The sequence below is a fragment of the Aegilops tauschii genome, chromosome 7 (assembly GCF_002575655.3).
Source record: "Aegilops tauschii subsp. strangulata cultivar AL8/78 chromosome 7, Aet v6.0, whole genome shotgun sequence".
NCBI classification, from domain to species: Eukaryota; Viridiplantae; Streptophyta; class Magnoliopsida; order Poales; family Poaceae; genus Aegilops; species Aegilops tauschii.
This window is the reverse complement of record NC_053041.3, coordinates 30,126,901-30,141,552: the sequence shown is the minus strand read 5'-3', so window position 1 is coordinate 30,141,552 and position 14,652 is coordinate 30,126,901.

The window sequence follows — 14,652 nt, the reverse complement described above, 5'->3', positions numbered from 1 at the left end:
TTTTATATGAAACAAATGGCAAACTTAAGTTGTAAAAACAATTTTGCTAAGTTTTCTTGCACCGACAAACCTTAAAACATAAGTTTTGTCAAGTTTTTAAGTTCTAATGGCACCTTACTTTGGGTTTTGGGATCTTTTTATAATGCAGCACAGCACAAACTGCGTGGCATTTTTTTTTGTTTCGACCTGATGGGCCAGCAGTATTAGGGCGCAACCTATTCGTTGTTTGGGGCTCGTTCCCAGGCGATCGCTCCAGGGAATGTTTTGTTCGATCTGAGAATGTTCCCGAGATATCCGGATCCAAAAGTTTTATGAAAACATATATCATACTTTTTCGGTCCTTTTTATTCCGCGTATAAGATGTTTGAAGTCAAACTTCTTAAATTTGATATTATTTATTATATGAAAACTATGAACATCTACATAAAGTTGAAAGTTAAATTCATGATGCATCTAATGATATTGACTTGCTATTGTGAGTGTTGATATTTTTCCCATAAAGTTGGCACAACTTTACAAAATTTGACTTCAAAAAAATCTTATATGCGGAGTAAAAAACACCGGATTGAGTATAGCCTAGGGAAATTGCATTTGAGTCATTTATCTCCAACCCATCTATCTTCTCAAAATATTATATATTTATTTATGGAGGGAGTACTACATATACTAACCAACTAAATATGCGTTTGAAGAGAAAATCTGTTTTGCGGAAATAATTTTGTTGGAAACAATCTGCTAATGGATTGCAACCGTCGAGGTCGTATATAAGACACTCGCACGAATATCGATTTAATTCACCGTACAAACCAACTTATTATGATCTGCAAGGCCTTAGGCGATCGTCTCTTTCGTCAATCGTCATATCAACGCCCGGGCTGTTGTCCGCAATGCGCGCCGCCGGCCGGCAGCAGATCACCGCCTCTTCCCTCCGCGCGAGACATGCGACGGGCTCCCACGTCTTCACGATCCACAAGTTCACCAAAGTCAGGGAGAAGGTGGCGAATGGTGTCGCCGTCCTGTCAAGGCCGTTCTGCGTCGGGGGTCATGACTGGCGTATCAAGGTCTACCCCAACAGAGACGAGACAGAGAATGCCGAGGGCCACGTCTCTCTCTATCTGATGCACAACAACTACGCCAAGACCGTCACTCCCGAATGGTCATGCCACGTGGCTTCCTTTTGCCGTGCGTGGCTCTTGGCGTCTACCCCGTTCGTTGTACGGTACTTGTTTGCCGTGAGCCCTTGACGGCAGTAGGAGCTAGTTGCCGTGAAACCAGGTTTGCCGAGTGTCCCCCTCAGCGTTGCTTACTTTGCCGACTGTCCGCATTTTGGCTCTCGGAGAAAAGCTTGGCACCCGACGTATAAGGATTCCAGTAGTGGCGGTGGCTTCTAGGGCAATACTGACTCGTGTGGATTGGGTTAGTATTCCATGTATAGAGTCGACTGAGACCTATCCAATATCAACACGCAAAGAAGCTCCGGAGGCCGAGACCGAGAGCCCGAGACTGAGCCCAGAATAAGAAAAGGCAGAAAAAAATCAACTAATGGCAGAAAAATTTTACTGCAGAAATTCTGCTTTTGTCATTATTACGTATAGATTTAAGAATCTTTAACAATTGGTATTATCTGATACACCAACCATGAAACATTTTTTAGTAATATATTTGTTTGGTGTCACAAAATTGAACTTCTCTTTATATAAATTGGGTTAAATAACTATATATATATAGGTAAATTAACTGGGGCACCTAGGTGCTTGGGCACCTAGGGCATCAGCCGTTAGATCAACTCATCATCCTATCGAGATATATCGGGTTTACAACTGCCCAACCCACAACCCGTTAAAATCATTAAATACATTGGCAAGCACACGAATTTGGACGGGTTTTCAAAAATATTGCATGCGGATAAATTAGTACCTATCATAATGTTTCGCATTATTCTGATGCTACTTAATTTGACCGTTTCCAAAAATAAAAGTTGCAGTCTAATTTGATTGCTTTCCATAATATTAAAAATATTTATTAGCCAGTCATGATTCACACCTTTCAAAAATATTGCATGCGGATAAATTAGTACCTATCATAATGTTTCGCATTATTCTGATGCTATTTAATTCGACCGTTTCCAAAAATAAAAGTTGCACTCTAATTTGATTGCTTACCAAAAAAAGGGTTCATGCACTGCCATAATTTGGCCGAGGAATTAAAGCGGGAGGAAATCAAAGCATCCGGCATGCATTACATACCTATACGTGATCCACTCTCCCTGATTCATTTCCTACATGCGCACACCCGGCTGATTTGACCTCTCCTTTGTCAGTCTTCCCCAAAAGCATACCCAGATCATCATCAGTCCATCGTTAATCTTCAGACGAGCATACCCAGGTGACGTCCCCCCTTCGTTTAGCTTGGCCATGGTAGCCAGTGTCACCTTCGTGGTCGCCGACTGTGGTCGCTTTTCTCCATCAGAGCTATAGCAATTTACATATTTCTTTTCCATTTATAGGTATATTCATGCCTAGGTTACAGAGGTGTGCTACCGCAAGAAGAAAGAAAATTCTTGGGGTTGGTCGTGGCAATATGGCTGCAGCTGCAGACCACGATGACGACTTCATGGAGCCACCGGTCAGGTTGTCATCACTTCCCGTAAAATATGTAGCGCCGGTTTCTAGATGCACACCCATTTCAATTTCGTCCATCATGAACGATTTTAACGATGAAAAGAAACGCTTAGTCAGGGAGATGAAGTTTGATGGAATTTTGAAACCACCAGAAATCACAAACTCTCGTGAATTTAGTCACAACCTTCTATCTAGGGTATACACTGAAGATATAGCAATTAGAATGGGTGATGGATCTCTTCTCTACTTCACTGATGGTGATGTTCACAAAGTTCTGGGTATCCCATTCACGGGAAAGGAGTTGCGAATTCCTTCCACGGAAGAAATCAATCACATCAAAAATATAATATGCATCCGACTGAACGACCCGGAGTTTAAAAAAATCACGAGAACTGTACTAACTGATATTGTAAGCAAGAAACATGAAGCACCAATGTCGGATGATGAAGTTGCTGCCTTCAAGACTGCATTCATTCTACTTGTGATGACCAAATTCCTTGCGCCACAAACTTTGTTGGACAATATATGTCCGAGGTATTTTATGGCGCTCAAGAATTTGGATGACATACATAATTGGAACTGGGCAAGGTATGTCGTTAATGACATTATAGCAGCAGCGCGGGCATTGGCCAACAAGCTCACTGATGAAACAAAAGCCACCTATATAAATGGATGTGTCATATTTCTGCAGGTATTTACATTCTACATTCAGATATTCTACTCTGTATATACAGCTTGCATGTAATTCCAGTTAATACTTACATTCTACATTCAGATATTCTACTTGGACAACCTGGAATTGGGTCCGCTAAGTCTCAAGCATGATTGCTTCCCACGAATTATGGCGTATGATAAACATGCAATAAAAGTACGAATGAGTATGGACCTCAAAGAGAAGAATCAGTACAAGCCAACCCAGTTTTGGATGATGAAGGTAGAAAACAATCTCATTGTTACATTATAGTGTGCGTATCGTAATGAATTAGGACCTATTTTACATTTTTATCTTCATTTTTTATGTCCTTACGTGCATTATTTTTCTTGCAGCTACGTCCAAGAAGTGAAGTCTGTTACAGCAGACATACAATGGGTATGATGTCGGCTTTTCGAGCTGAAAGTGGCGCTGTCCCATCAGAGATCAATCCTGATAATAGCAAGGTATTTTCATAATTCTCTAGTTATATTCGTTTAGCATACTGTCTGCAATCCAACATGTTGTGTATATATGTTTACAGATAGTTCAGCAAGCATTCCTGATTAGGGACAATTTGTCAGATTGAAATATAGATTCCTGCGCCAATGTATTTCGTCAAACTTCTCATGTTCAGCTGCAGCATCCCTCTGGTATTTCCTAAACTTTCATCCACTGATAGCAATTTTAATAAGTAATGGTTAATCTATTTCATTTCAGCTCTAGCTCAGATGCAATTTACGACCAACATACCGACAACAAATAATCTGCATGCCAAAACATCAACATCAATGGGTACACCAGGTTCAAATGGATCACTCGATTTAAATCGGTCGGTTAAGAGTGAGCAAGAGACGAGCTTGAACCTGAACAAAACATACCCACGTCAATCATTGTGCGATATAGAGCCACCCTCCTTTGATCTCGGCATTGACCTAACACCAGTACAAGAATCAAAGAAAGGTATTACTGTTGGGAATCGTAGCATAATTTTAAAATTTTCCTACGCTCACCAAGATCCATCTATGGAGTATACTAGCAACGAGGGGAAAGGAGTGCATCTACATACCCTTGTAGATCGCCAGCGGAAGCGTTCCAATGAACGGGGTTGATGGAGTCGTACTCGCCGTGATCCAAATCACCGATGACCGAGTGCCGAACGGACGGCACCTCCGCGTTCAACACACGTACGGAGCAGCGACGTCTCCTCCTTCTTGATCCAGCAAGGGGGAAGGAGAGGTTGATGGAGATCCAGCAGCACGACGGCGTGGTGGTGGATGTAGCGGGGTCTCGGCAGGGCTTCGCCGAGCTTCTGCGAGAGGGAGAGGTGTTGCAGGGGAGGAGGGAGGCGCCCAAGGCTGTTGTGTTGCTGCCCTCCCTCCCCCCTTTATATAGGCCCCCTAGGAGGGGGGGCGCCGGCCTGGAACCCATCTGGATGGGGGGGCGGCGGCCAGGGGGGAGACTTGCCCCCCAAGGCAAGTGGGGCGCCCCCCCACCCTAGGGTTTCCAACCCTAGGCGCAGGGGGAGGCCCATGGGGGCGCCCCAGCCCACTAAGGGCTGGTTCCCTTCCCACTTCAGCCCATGGGGCCCTCCGGGATAGGTGGCCCCACCCGGTGGACCCCCGGGACCCTTCCGGTGGTCCCGGTACAATACCGGTGACCCCCGAAACTTTCCCGGTGGCCGAAACTTGACTTCCTATATATAATTCTTCACCTCCGGACCATTCCAGAACTTCTTGTGACGTCCGGGATCTCATCCGAGACTCCGAACAACTTTCGGGTTTCCGCATACTCATATCTCTACAACCCTAGCGTCACCGAACCTTAAGTGTGTAGACCCTACGGGTTCGGGAGACATGCAGACATGACCGAGACGCCTCTCCGGTCAATAACCAACAGCGGGATCTGGATACCCATGTTGGCTCCCACATGTTCCACGATGATCTCATCGGATGAACCACGATGTCGAGGATTCAATCAATCCCGTATACAATTCGCTTTGTCAATCGGTACGTTACTTGCCCGAGATTCGATCGTCGGTATCCCAATACCTTGTTCAATCTCGTTACCGGCAAGTCTCTTTACTCGTACCGCAATGCATGATCCCGTGACTAACGCCTTAGTCACATTGAGCTCATTATGATGATGCATTACCGAGTGGGCCCAGAGATACCTCTCCGTCATACGGAGTGACAAATCCCAGTCTCGATCCGTGCCAACCCAACAGATACTTTCGGAGATACCCGTAGTGGACCTTTATAGTCACCCAGTTACGTTGTGACGTTTGGCACACCCAAAGTACTCCTACGGTATCCGGGAGTTGCACGATCTCATGGTCTAAGGAGAAGATACTTGACATTGGAAAAGCTCTAGCAAACGAACTACACGATCTTTGAGCTATGCTTAGGATTGGGTCTTGTCCATCACATCATTCTCCTAATGATGTGATCCTGTTATCAATGACATCCAATGTCCATAGTCAGGAAACCATGACTATCTGTTGATCAACGAGCTAGTCAACTAGAGGCTTACTAGGGACACGTTGTGGTCTATGTATTCACACATGTATTACGATTTCCGGATAACACAATTATAGCATGAACAATAGACAATTATCATGAACAAAGAAATATAATAATAACCATTTATTATTGCCTCTAGGGCATATTTCCAACAGTCTCCCACTTGCACTAGAGTCAATAATCTAGTTACATTGTGATGAATCGAACACCCATTGCGTCCTGGTGTTGATGATGTTTTGCTCTAGGGAGAGGTTTAGTCAACGGATCTGCTACATTCAGGTCCGTATGTACTTCACAAATATCTATGTCTACATTTTGAACACTTTCACGAATGGAGTTGAAGCGACGCTTGATATGCCTGGTCTTCCTGTGAAACCTGGGCTCCTTCGCAAGGGCAATAGCTCCAGTGTTGTCACAGAAGAGAGTCATCGGGCCCGACGCATTGGGAATCACCCCTAGGTCGGTAATGAACTCCTTCATCCAGACTGCTTCCTGTGCTGCCTCCGAGGCTGCCATGTACTCCGCTTCACATGTAGATCCCGCCACGACGCTTTGCTTGCAACTGCACCAGCTTACTGCTCCTCCATTCAAAATATACACGTATCCGGTTTGTGACTTCGAGTCATCCAGATCTGTGTCGAAGCTAGCGTCGACGTAACCCTTTACGACGAGCTCTTCGTCACCTCCATAAACGAGAAACATATCCTTAGTCCTCTTCAGGTACTTTAGGATATTCTTGACCGCTGTCCAGTGTTCCATGCCGGGGTTACTTTGGTACCTTCCTACCAAACTCACGGCAAGGTTTACATCAGGTCTGGTACACAGCATGGCATACATAATAGACCCTATGGCCGAGGCATAGGGGATGACACTCATCTTTTCTCTATCTTCTGCCGTGGTCGGGCATTGAGCCGTGCTCAATTGCACACCTTGCAATACAGGCAAGAACCCTTTCTTGGACTGATCCATATTGAACTTCTTCAATATCTTGTCAAGGTACATACTCTGTGAAAGACCAATGAGGCGTCTTGATCTATCTCTATAGATCTTGATGCCTAATATATAAGCAGCTTCTCCAAGGTCCTTCATTGAAAAACACTTATTCAAATAGGCCTTTATACTTTCCAAGAATTCTATATCATTTCCCATCAATAGTATGTCGTCCACATACAATAAGAGAAATGCTACAGAGCTCCACTCACTTTCTTGTAAACACAGGCTTCTCCATAAGTCTGTGTAAACCCAAACGCTTTGATCATCTCATCAAAGCGAATGTTCCAACTCCGAGATGCTTGCACCAGCCCATAGATTGAGCGCTGGAGCTTGCATACTTTGTTAGCATTCTTAGGATCGACAAAACCTTCCGGCTGCATCATATACAATTCTTCCTTAAGGGAGCCGTTAAGGAATGCCGTTTTGACGTCCATCTGCCATATCTCATAATCATAGTATGCGGCAATTGCTAACATGATTCGGACGGACTTCAGCTTCGCTACGGGTGAGAAAGTCTCATCGTAGTCAACCCCTTGAACTTGTCGATAACCCTTAGCGACAAGTCGAGCCTTATAGATGGTCACATTACCATCCGCGTCTGTCTTCTTCTTAAAGTTCCATTTGTTTTCTATGGCTCGCCGATCATCGGGCAAGTCAGTCAAAGTCCATACTTCGTTTTCATACATGGATCCTATCTCGGATTTCATGGCTTCTAGCCATTTGTCGGAATCCGAGCCCGCCATCGCTTCTTCATATTTCGAAGGTTCACCGTTGTCTAACAACATGATTTCCAGGACAGGGTTGCCGTACCACTCTGGTGCGGAACGTGTCCTTGTGGACCTACGAAGTTCAGTAGTAACTTGATCCGAAGCTTCATGATCATCATCATTAACTTCCTCCCCAGTCGGTGTAGGCACCACAGGAACATCTTCCCGCGCTGCGCTACTTTCCGGTTCGGAAGGGGTGACTATCACCTCATCAAGTTCCACTTTCCTCCCACTCAATTCTTTCGAGAGAAACTCTTTCTCCAGAAAGGACCCATTATTGGCAACAAAGATCTTGCCTTCGGATCTGAGGTAGAAGGTATACCCAATAGTTTCCTTAGGGTAACCTATGAAGACGCATTTCTCCGACTTGGGTTCGAGCTTTTCAGGTTGAAGTTTCTTGACATAAGCATCGCATCCCCAAACTTTTAGAAACGACAACTTAGGTTTCTTCCCAAACCATAATTCATACGGTGTCGTCTCAACGGATTTCGACGGAGCCCTAATTAAAGTGAATGCGGCAGTCTCTAAAGCATAGCCCCAAAATGAGAGTGGTAAATCGGTAAGAGACATCATAGATCGCACCATATCCAATAGAGTGCGATTACGACGTTCGGAGACACCGTTTCGCTGAGGTGTTCCAGGCGGCATGAGTTGTGAAACAATTCCACATTTCCTTAAGTGCGCACCAAATTCGTGACTTAAATATTCTCCACCACGATCTGATCGTAAGAATTTTATTTTTCTATCACGTTGATTCTCAACCTCACTCTGAAATTCCTTGAACTTTTCAAAGGTTTCAGACTTGTGTTTCATTAGGTAGACATACCCATATCTACTTAAGTCATCAGTGAGAGTGAGAACATAACGATATCCTCCGCGAGCCTCAACACTCATTGGACCGCACACATCGGTATGTATGATTTCCAATAAGTTGGTTGCTCGCTCCATTGTTCCGGAGAACGGAGTCTTGGTCATCTTACCCATGAGGCATGGTTCGCACGTGTCAAATGATTCGTAATCAAGAGACTCCAAAAGTCCATCTGCATGGAGCTTCTTCATGCGCTTGACACCAATGTGACGAAGGCGGCAGTGCCACAAGTATGTGGGACTATCGTTATCAACTTTACATCTTTTGGTATTCACACTATGAATATGTGTAACATCACGTTCGAGATTCATCAAGAATAAACCATTGACCAGCGGGGCATGACCATAAAACATATCTCTCAAATAAATAGAACAACCATTATTTTCGGATTTAAATGAGTAGCCATCTCGAATTAAACGAGATCCAGATACAATGTTCATGCTCAAAGCTGGCACTAAATAACAATTATTGAGGTTTAAAACTAATCCCGTAGGTAGATGCAGAGGTAGCGTGCCGACGGCGATCACATCGACCTTGAAACCATTCCCGACGCGCATCGTCACCTCGTCCTTCGCCAGTCTCCGTTTATTCCGTAGTTCCTGTTTTGAGTTACAAATATGAGCAACCGCACCGGTATCAAATACCCAGGAGCTACTACGAGTACTGGTAAGGTACACATCAATTACATGTATATCACATATACCTTTGGTGTTGCCGGCCTTCTTGTCCGCTAAGTATTTGGGGCAGTTCCGCTTCCAGTGACCACTTCCCTTGCAATAAAAGCACTCAGTCTCAGGCTTGGGTCCATTCTTTGACTTCTTCCCGGCAACTGGCTTACCGGGCGCGGCAACTCCCTTGCCGTCCTTCTTGAAGTTCTTCTTATCCTTGCCCTTCTTGAACTTAGTGGTTTTATTCACCATCAACACTTGATGTTCTTTTCTGATCTCCACCTCCGCTGATTTCAGCATTGAATATACCTCGGGAATGGTCTTTCCATCCCCTGCATATTAAAGTTCATCACAAAGCTCTTGTAGCTTGGTGAAAGCGACTGAAGGATTCTTTCAATGACCGCGTCATCCGGGAGATTAACTCCCAGCTGAGACAAGCGGTTGTGTAACCCAGACATTCTGAGTATGTGCTCACTAACAGAACTATTCTCCTTCATTTTACAGCTGAAGAACTTGTTGGAGACTTCATATCTCTCGACCCGGGCATGAGCTTGGAAAACCATTTTCAGCTCTTCGAACATCTCATATGCTCCATGCTTCTCAAAACGCTTTTGGAGCCCCGGTTCTAAGCTGTAAAGCATGCCGCACTGAACGAGGGAGTAATCATCAGCACGTGATTGCCAAGCGTTCATAACGTCTTGGTTCTCTGGGATTGGTGATTCACCTAGGGGTGCTTCTAGGACATAATATTTCTTGGCAGCTATGAGGATGATCCTCAGGTTCCGGACCCAGTCCGTATAGTTGCTGCCATCATCTTTCAGCTTGGTTTTCTCTAGGAACGCGTTGAAGTTGAGGACAACGTGGGCCATTTGATCTACAAGACATATTGTAAAGATTTTAGACTAAGTTCATGATAATTAAATTCATATAATCAAATTATTCAATGAACTCCCACCCAGATAGACATCCCTCTAGTCATCTAAGTGAAACATGATCCGAGTTAACTAGGCCGTGTCCGATCATCACGTGAGACGGACTAGTCAAGATCGGTGAACATCTCCATGTTGATCGTATCTTCTATACGACTCATGCTCGACCTTTCGGTCCTCCGTGTTCCGAGGCCATGTCTGTACATGCTAGGCTCGTCAAGTCAACCTAAGTGTATTGCGTGTGTTCCGAGGCCATGTATGTACATGCTAGGCTCGTCAACACCCGTTGTATGCGAACGTTAGAATCTATCACACCCGATCATCACGTGGTGCTTCGAAACAACGAACCTTCGCAACGGTGCACAGTTAGGGTGAACACTTTCTTGAAATTATCATAAGGAATCATCTTACTTACTACCGTCGTTCTAAGCAAATAAGATGCAAAATATGATAAACATCACATGCAATCAAATAGTGACATGATATGGCCAATATCATTTTGCTCCTTTGATCTCCATCTTCGGGGCACCATGATCATCTCCGTCACGGGCATGACACCATGATCTCCATCATCATGATCTCCATCATTGTGTCTTCATGAAGTTGTCACGCCAACGATTACTTCTACTTACATGGCTAACGCGTTTAGCAATAAAGTAAAGTAATTTACATGGCGTTATTCAATGACACGCAGGTCATACAAAATAATAAAGACAACTCCTATGGCTCCTGCCAGTTGTCATACTCATCGACATGCAAGTCGTGATTCCTATTACAAGAATATGATCAATCTCATACATCACATATATCATTCATCACATCTTCTGGCCATATCATATCACATAGCACATGCTGCAAAAACAAGTTAGGCGTCCTCTAATTGTTGTTGCAAGTTTTTACGTGGCTTGTATAGGTTTCTAGCAAGAAAGTTTCTTATCTATGTAAAACCACAACGTGATATGCCAATTTCTATTTACCCTTCATAAGGACCCTTTTCATCGAATCCGTTCCGACTAAAGTGGGAGAGACAGACACCCGCTAGCCACCTTATGCAACTAGTGCATGTCAGTCGGTGGAACCTATCTCACGTAAGCGTACGTGTAAGGTCGGTCCGGGCCGCTTCATCCCACAATGCCGCCGAAACAAGATAAGACTAGTAGCGGCAAGAAGAATTGGCAACATCTACGCCCACAACTGCTTTGTGTTCTACTCGTGCATAGTAACTACGCATAGGCCTGGCTCTGATACCACTATTGGGAATCGTAGCATAATTTTAAAATTTTCCTACGCTCACCAAGATCCATCTATGGAGTATACTAGCAACGAGGGGAAAGGAGTGCATCTACATACCCTTGTAGATCGCAAGTGGAAGCGTTCCAATGAACGGGGTTGATGGAGTCGTACTCGCCGTGATCCAAATCACCGATGACCGAGTGCCGAACGGACGGCACCTCCGCGTTCAACACACGTACGGAGCAGCGACGTCTCCTCCTTCTTGATCCAGCAAGGGGGAAGGAGAGGTTGATGGAGATCCAGCAGCACGACGGCGTGGTGGTGGATGTAGCGGGGTCTCGGCAGGGCTTCGCCGAGCTTCTGCGAGAGGGAGAGGTGTTGCAGGGGAGGAGGGAGGCGCCCAAGGCTGTTGTGTTGATGCCCTCCCTCCCCCCCTTTATATAGGCCCCCTGGGAGGGGGGGCGCCGGCCTGGAACCCATCTGGATGGGGGGGCGGCGGCCAGGGGGGAGACTTGCCCCCCAAGGCAAGTGGGGCGCCCCCCCACCCTAGGGTTTCCAACCCTAGGCGCAGGGGGGAGGCCCATGGGGGGCTCCCCAGCCCACTAAGGGCTGGTTCCCTTCCCACTTCAGCCCATGGGGCCCTCCGGGATAGGTGGCCCCACCCGGTGGACCCCCGGGACCCTTCCGGTGGTCCCGGTACAATACCGGTGACCCCCGAAACTTTCCCGGTGGCCGAAACTTGACTTCCTATATATAATTCTTCACCTCCGGACCATTCCAGAACTTCTTGTGACGTCCGGGATCTCATCCGAGACTCCGAACAACTTTCGGGTTTCCGCATACTCATATCTCTACAACCCTAGCGTCACCGAACCTTAAGTGTGTAGACCCTACGGGTTCGGGAGACATGCAGACATGACCGAGACGCCTCTCCGGTCAATAACCAACAGCGGGATCTGGATACCCATGTTGGCTCCCACATGTTCCACGATGATCTCATCGGATGAACCACGATGTCGAGGATTCAATCAATCCCGTATACAATTCGCTTTGTCAATCGGTACGTTACTTGCCCGAGATTCGATCGTCGGTATCCCAATACCTTGTTCAATCTCGTTACCGGCAAGTCTCTTTACTCGTACCGCAATGCATGATCCCGTGACTAACGCCTTAGTCACATTGAGCTCATTATGATGATGCATTACCGAGTGGGCCCAGAGATACCTCTCCGTCATACGGAGTGACAAATCCCAGTCTCGATCCGTGCCAACCCAACAGATACTTTTGGAGATACCCGTAGTGGACCTTTATAGTCACCCAGTTACGTTGTGACGTTTGGTACACCCAAAGTACTCGTACGGTATCCGGGAGTTGCACGATCTCATGGTCTAAGGAGAAGATACTTGACATTGGAAAAGCTCTAGCAAACGAACTACACGATATTTGAGCTATGCTTAGGATTGGGTCTTGTCCATCACATCATTCTCCTAATGATGTGATCCTGTTATCAATGACATCCAATGTCCATAGTCAGGAAACCATGACTATCTGTTGATCAACGAGCTAGTCAACTAGAGGCTTACTAGGGACACGTTGTGGTCTATGTATTCACACATGTATTACGATTTCCGGATAACACAATTATAGCATGAACAATAGACAATTATCATGAACAAATAAATATAATAATAACCATTTATTATTGCCTCTAGGGCATATTTCAAACAATTACTTACATACATTTTCATTCCTTAATTACTTTTACTGCATACAGATTCTGCGGACTGCCGTCATCCTATCTCACCACGTTCTATGTCACGTGAGATAGCAGCATCTAGCTGCATTATTCTACAAGGCATGTACGTTGAGAACAGCCAAGGAGAACTAAAGCATGTGTGTGGCATAAAACGAGGGTACCCTGAACCCAAACTCTTGGACTTCAGTCTTTCTACCCATAACAAACCTCAGCGTCAGCGTTTCAAGTATTATATTAACTCTCCATTTGGTGACGCGGCCGCTGTACATTCTTGTCCGGAACACGTGATGAATGTATTAGTTAACTGGATTAAGAACTATCAGACTGAAGATGTATCCAGGTATTTCAACTTCATATTTTTTGGGTCCATACCCAAAACCTCTGAAGTTCGCAATGTTTACTAATTATCCCCTACATCTATCTCTACTTGGGTAGCTCATGTCAAGCCAACCGCGATCGAACTAACGGGGACAGACATCCATAATTTCATTGAAGGCAATGATAGAGTTGAGTATCCAACCGTGAGTCTTTACACTAGAAGGCTCATTCAACTGGATTTTGAGATGTATGGGGAAACTGATGCTTATGGAAAGCGCCACTTTATTGAGCCTGATTTTGGGGTTAGTTATCTTGTTATCCTGCTCCGCATATATGAATTTATTACCCAAACTTTTATTTACATAAGACTTTTGCAGGTTCATGCAATAGCTGGTGGAGACTGTTGGAACCCGGAATTGTTTCGACAACAGTTCACTGGTCCGCACCTCAAGTAGAACGTCTCCAAGTGTGAAAATGTAAGAGTACAAATTTTGCTAAGCTACATTAGTGTGCTTTGTCTAACGGACGGGTATATGGTCACTGCAGATTCATGTTTCCCTATGCGATATTAAACACTGGTCTTGTTATACATTCAACTTGCATCGAAGAGTTATTTACATCCTTGACTCTAGTAAGCCTGAAAAGAGCGAGGATGTTAGGCAATACAGTAGACATACTTGGATTGTACCTATGTTGGCTTCTGCCATGCAACAATGCTTGTCCCTGTTCTTCAGTGACTGGAAAGAAGATGTAACTACATGGGCTTATAAGGAACCTGGTGTGCCTACACACCGGTTTGAGTAAGAATTTCCTCTGCCTAACCTTACGTCTCATGATAATTCAAGATTTTACTGTTTTAATTACTACCGGTTACATCTAATTGTGCAGGGTTGAGAGTGGTGTTTATACTTTGGAGTTCATGAAGAATTGGAAGGGGACAGACGTCGCCAAAGAGCTCAATTCAGTAAGCCATCCATAATTTTTCTTAAAACATTTTCAATAAAAAAACTGTCATCCATGTGTTGCCTTACTTACTTCCTATCGTCAACACAGGCTTGCATTGACAAGGTTAGGGCCAACATTCTACTGGACATTCTTACCATCAGAGATAATGTAGCGGCACTTCCAGATTTCGTCAAACAACTTGTGAGGCAATACGAGGATGGAGTAGTCGTGAAGAAATGAAGACTGTCTTATTACCTTTATTTCATAATTTACATAATTATATTGAACTTGTTGTCACTTTCGGAAAAAGTATTGACCATTCTGTGTAATAAATACGCCAA